Genomic DNA, 7,133 nt, shown 5'->3' on the forward strand with positions numbered 1-7,133 from the left:
AGACTGTCAGAATGTGTTAAACAAGATCACAAGGTCACACACAGACAGTCACAATGTGTTAAAAAAGATCACAGTGACACACACAAACATTCACAATGTGTTAAACAAGCTCACAGTATAACACACAGACACACGCAATGTGTGAAACAAGATCACAGTGTCACACACAGACACTCACAATGTGTTAAACAAGATCACAGGGTCACACACGGACACAGACAATTCTTTAAACACGATTACAGTGTCACACACAGACACTTACAATGCGATAAACAAGATCACAGTGTCACACACAGACACTCACAATTTGTTAAGCGTGATCACAGTGTCACACACAGGCACTCACAATGTGTTAAACAAGATCACAGTGTCACAAACAGACACTCACAATGTGTTAAACAAGATCACAGTTTCACAGACACTCACAATCTGTTAAACAAGATCACACTGTCACACACAGACACTCACAATGTGTTAAACAAGATCACACTGTCACACACAGGCACTCACAATATGTTAAACAAGATCACAGTGTCACGCACAGACACTCACAATGTGGTAAACAAGATCACAGTTTCACACACAGGCACTCACAATGTTTAAACAAGATCACAGTATCACACACAGACACTCACAATGTGTTAAACAAGATCACAGTATCACACACAGACACTGACAATGGGTTAAACAAGATCACAGTGTCACACACAGACACTCACAATGTTTAAACAAGATCACAGTGTCACACACAGACAGTCACAATGTGTTAAACAAGATCACACTGTCACACACAGGCACTCACAATATGTTAAACAAGATCACAGTGTCACGCACAGACACTCACAATGTGGTAAACAAGATCACAGTTTCACACACAGACACTCACAATGTTTAAACAAGATCACAGTATCACACACAGGCACTCACAATGTGTTAAACAAGATCACAGTGTCACACACAGACAGTCACAATGTGTTAAACAAGATCACACTGTCACACACAGGCACTCACAATATGTTAAACAAGATCACAGTGTCACGCACAGACACTCACAATGTGTTAAACAAGATCACAGTGTCACACACAGACACTCACAATGTGTTTAACAAGATCACAGTGTCACACACAGACTGTCAGAATGTGTTAAACAAGATCACAAGGTCACACACAGACAGTCACAATGTGTTAAAAAAGATCACAGTGACACACACAAACATTCACAATGTGTTAAACAAGATCACAGTGTCACACACAGACACTCACAATGTGTTAAACGTGATCACAGTGTCACACACAGACACTCACAATGTATTAAACAATATCACAGTGTCACACACAGACAGTCACAATGTGTTAAACAAGATCACAGTGTCACACACAGACACTCACAACGTTTAAACAAGATCACAGTGTCACACACAGACTCTCACAATGTGTTAAACAAAATCACAAAGTCACACACAGACACTCACAATGTGTTAAACAAGATCACAGTTTCACACACAGACACTCAGAATGTGTTAAACAAACTCTAAATGTCACACACAGGCACTCACAATGTGTTAAACAAGATCACAGTGTCACACACAGACACTCACAATGTGTTAAACAAGATCACAGTGTCACACACAGACACTCACAATGTGTTAAACATGATCACAGTATCACACACAGACACTCACAATGTGTTAAACGTGATCACACTGTCACACACAGACACTCACAATGTGTTAAACAAGATCACAGTGTCACAAACAGACACTCACAATGTGTTAAACAAGATCACAGTTTCACACACAGACACTCACAATGTGTTAAACAAGATCACAGTGTCCACACACAGACACTCACAATGTGTTAAACAAGATCACAATGTTACACACAGACACTCCCAATGTGTTAAACAAGATCACAGTTTCACACACAGACACTCACAATGTGTTAAACAAGATCATAGTGTCACACACAGACTCTCACAATGTGTTAAACAATATCAAAAAGTAACACACAGACACTCACAATGTGTTAAACAAGATCAGAGTGTCACACACAGACACTCACAATGTGTTAAACAAAATCAAAAAGTCATACACAGACACTCACAATGTGTTAAACAAGATCACAGTGTCACACACTGACACTCACAATGTGTTAAACAAGATCACAGTTTCACACACACACTCACAATGTGTTAAACAAAATCACATTGTCACACACAGACACTCACAATGTGTTAAACAAAATCTAAATGTCACACACAGACACTCACAATGTGTTAAAAGAGATAACAGTGTCACACACAGACACACACAATGTGTTAAACAAGATTAAAGTGTCACACACAGACACTCACAAACTGTTAAACAAAATGACATTGTCACACACAGACACCTCACAATGTTTAAACAAGATCACAGTGTCACACACAGACACACACAATTTGTTAAACATGATCACAGTGTCACACACAGACACTCACAATGTGTTAAACAAGATCACAGTGTCACACACAGACACTCACAATGTGTTAAACGTGATCACAGTGTCACTCACAGACACTCACACTGTGTTAAACGTGATCACAGTGTCACTCACAGACACTCACAATGTGTTAATCAAAATCACATTGTCACACACAGAGAGTCACAATGTGTTAAACAAGATCACAATGTCACACACAGACACTCACAATGTGTTGAACAAGATCACAGCATCACACACAGACACTCACAATGTGTTAAACAAAATCACAATGTCACACACAGACACTCACAATGTGTTAAACAAGATCACAGTGTCACACACAGACTCTCACAATGTGTTAAACAAAATCACAAAGTCACACACAGACAGTCACAATGTGTAAAACAAGATCACAATGTCACACACAGACAGTCACAAAGTGCTCAACAAAATCACAATGTCACACACACACACTCACAATGAGTTAAACAAGATCACAGTGTCACACACAGACACTCACAATGTGTTAAACAAGATCACAGTGTCACACACAGACACTCACAATCTGTTAAACAAGATCACAGTGTCACAAACAGGCACTCACAATGTGTTAAACAAGATCACAGTGTCACACACAGACACTCACAATGTGTTAAACAAGATCACAGTGTCACACACAGACAGTCACAATGTGTTAAACAAGATCACAGTGTCACACACAGACACTCACAATGTTTAAACAAGATCACAGTGTCACACACAGACACTCACAATGTGTTAAACGAGATCATAGTGTCACACACAGGCACTCACAATGTGTTAAACGAGATCATAGTGTCACACACAGGCACTCACAATGTTTAAACAAGATCACAGTATCACACACAGGCACTCACAATGGGTTAAACAAGATCACAGTGTCACACACAGACACTCACAATGGGTTAAACAAGATCACACTGTCACGCACAGACACTCACAATGTTTAAACAAGATCACAGTTTCACACACAGACACTCACGTTGTGTTAAACAAGATCACAGTGTCACACACAGTCACTCACAATGTGTTAAACGTGATCATAGTGTCACACACAGACACTCACAATGTGTTAAACAAGATCACAGTGTCACACACAGACACTCACAATGTGTTAAACGTGATCATAGTGTCACACACAGACACTCAAAATGTGTTCAACAAGATCACAGTGTCACGCACGGACACTCACAATGTTTAAACAAGATCACAGTTTCACACACAGACACTCACGTTGTGTTAAACAAGATCACAGTGTCACACACAGTCACTCACAATGTGTTAAACGTGATCATAGTGTCACACACAGACACTCACAATGTGTTAAACGTGATCATAGTGTCACACACAGACACTCAAAATGTGTTGAACACGATCACAACATCACACACAGACACTCACAATGTGTTAAACAAAATCACAATGTCACACACAGACACTCACAGTGTGTTGAACACGATCACAACATCACACACAGACACTCACAATGTGTTAAACAAAATCACAATGTCACACACAGACACTCACAATGTGTTAAACAAGATGACAGTGTCACACACAGACTCTCATAATGTGTTAAACAAAATCACAAAGTCACACACAGACACTCACAATGTGTTAAACAAGATCACAGTTTCACACACAGACACTCACAATGTGTTAAACAAAATCACATTGTCACACACAGACACTCACAATGTGTTAATCAAGATCACAGTGTCACACACAGACACTCACAATGTGTTAAACAAGATTACAGTGTCACACACAGACACTCAAAATGTGTGAAACGTGATCACAGTGTCACACACCGACTCTCACAATATGTTAAACAAGATCACAGTGTCACAAACAGACACTCACAATGTGTTAAACAAGATCACAGTGTCACACACAGGCACTCACAATGTGTTAAACAAGATCACAGTGTCACACACAGACACTCACAATGTGATTAACAAGATCACAGTGTCATACACAGACACTCACAAAGTGTTAAACAAGATCACAGTGTCACACACAGACACTCACAATGTGTTAAACAAGATCACAGTTTCACACACAGACACTCACGTTGTGTTAAACAAGATCACAGTGTCACACACAGTCACTCACAATGTGTTAAACGTGATCACAGTGTCACACACAGATACTCACAAAGTGTTAAACAAGATCACAGTGTCACACACAGACACTCACAATGTGTTAAACAAAAGCACATTGTCACACACACATACTCACACTGTGTTAAACAAGATCGCAGTGTCACACACAGACACTCACAATGTGTTAAACAAAATCTAAATGTCACACACAGACACTCACAATGTGTTAAAAAAGATCACAGTGTCACACACAGGCACTCAGAATGTGTTAAACAAGATCACAGTGTCACACACAGGCACTCACAATGTGTTAAACAAGATCACAGTGTCACACACAGACACTTACAATGTGTTAAACAAGATCACAGTGTCACACACAGACACTCACAATGTGTTAAACATGATCACAGTGTCACACACAGACACTCACAATGTGTTAAACGTGATCACACTGTCACACACAGACACTCACAATGTGTTAAACAAGATCACAGTGTCACAAACACACACTCACAATGTGTTAAACAAGATCACAGTTTCACACACAGACACTCACAATGTGTTAAACAAGATCACAGTGTCACACACAGTCACTCACAATGTGTTAAACAAGATCACAATGTTACACACAGACACTCCCAATGTGTTAAACAAGATCACAGTATCACACACAGACACTCACAATGTGTTAAACGAGATCATAGTGTCCCACACAGGCACTCACAATGTGTTAAACGAGATCATAATGTCACACACAGACACTCACAAAGTGTTAAACAAAATGACATTGTCACACACAGACACTCACAATGTGTTAAAGAAAATCACATTGTCACACATAGACACTCACAATGTGTTAAACAAGATCACAGTGTCACACACAGACACTCACAATGTGTTAAACAAGATCACAGTTTCACAGACACTCACAATGTTTAAACAAGATCGCAGTGTCACACACAGACACTCACAATGTGTTAAACAAGATCACAGTGTCACACACAGACACTCACAATGGGTTAAACAAGATCACAGTGTCACACACAAACACTCACAATGTGTTAAACAAGATCGCAGTGTCATACACAGACACTCACAATGTGTTAAACAAAATCTAAATGTCACACACAGACACTCACAATGTGTTAAACAAGATCACAGTGTCACACACAGGCACTCACAATGTGTTAAACAAGATCACAGTATCACACACAGACACTCACAATGTGTTAAACAAGATCACAGTGTCACACACAGACACTCACAATGTGTTAAACAAGATCACAGTGTCACACACAGACACTCACAATCTGTTAAACAAGATCACAGTGTCACAAACAGGCACTCACAATGTGTTAAACAAGATCACAGTGTCACACACAGACACTCACAATGTGTTAAACAAGATCACAGTGTCACACACAGACAGTCACAATGTGTTAAACAAGATCACAGTGTCACACACAGACACTCACAATGTTTAAACAAGATCACAGTGTCACACACAGACACTCACAATGTGTTAAACGAGATCATAGTGTCACACACAGGCACTCACAATGTGTTAAACGAGATCATAGTGTCACACACAGGCACTCACAATGTTTAAACAAGATCACAGTATCACACACAGGCACTCACAATGGGTTAAACAAGATCACAGTGTCACACACAGACACTCACAATGGGTTAAACAAGATCACACTGTCACGCACAGACACTCACAATGTTTAAACAAGATCACAGTTTCACACACAGACACTCACGTTGTGTTAAACAAGATCACAGTGTCACACACAGTCACTCACAATGTGTTAAACGTGATCATAGTGTCACACACAGACACTCACAATGTGTTAAACAAGATCACAGTGTCACACACAGACACTCACAATGTGTTAAACGTGATCATAGTGTCACACACAGACACTCAAAATGTGTTCAACAAGATCACAGTGTCACGCACGGACACTCACAATGTTTAAACAAGATCACAGTTTCACACACAGACACTCACGTTGTGTTAAACAAGATCACAGTGTCACACACAGTCACTCACAATGTGTTAAACGTGATCATAGTGTCACACACAGACACTCACAATGTGTTAAACGTGATCATAGTGTCACACACAGACACTCAAAATGTGTTGAACACGATCACAACATCACACACAGACACTCACAATGTGTTAAACAAAATCACAATGTCACACACAGACACTCACAGTGTGTTGAACACGATCACAACATCACACACAGACACTCACAATGTGTTAAACAAAATCACAATGTCACACACAGACACTCACAATGTGTTAAACAAGATGACAGTGTCACACACAGACTCTCATAATGTGTTAAACAAAATCACAAAGTCACACACAGACACTCACAATGTGTTAAACAAGATCACAGTTTCACACACAGACACTCACAATGTGTTAAACAAAATCACATTGTCACACACAGACACTCACAATGTGTTAATCAAGATCACAGTGTCACACACAGACACTCACAATGT

The sequence above is a fragment of the Chiloscyllium punctatum genome, chromosome 26 (assembly GCF_047496795.1).
Source record: "Chiloscyllium punctatum isolate Juve2018m chromosome 26, sChiPun1.3, whole genome shotgun sequence".
NCBI lineage: Eukaryota > Metazoa > Chordata > Chondrichthyes > Orectolobiformes > Hemiscylliidae > Chiloscyllium > Chiloscyllium punctatum.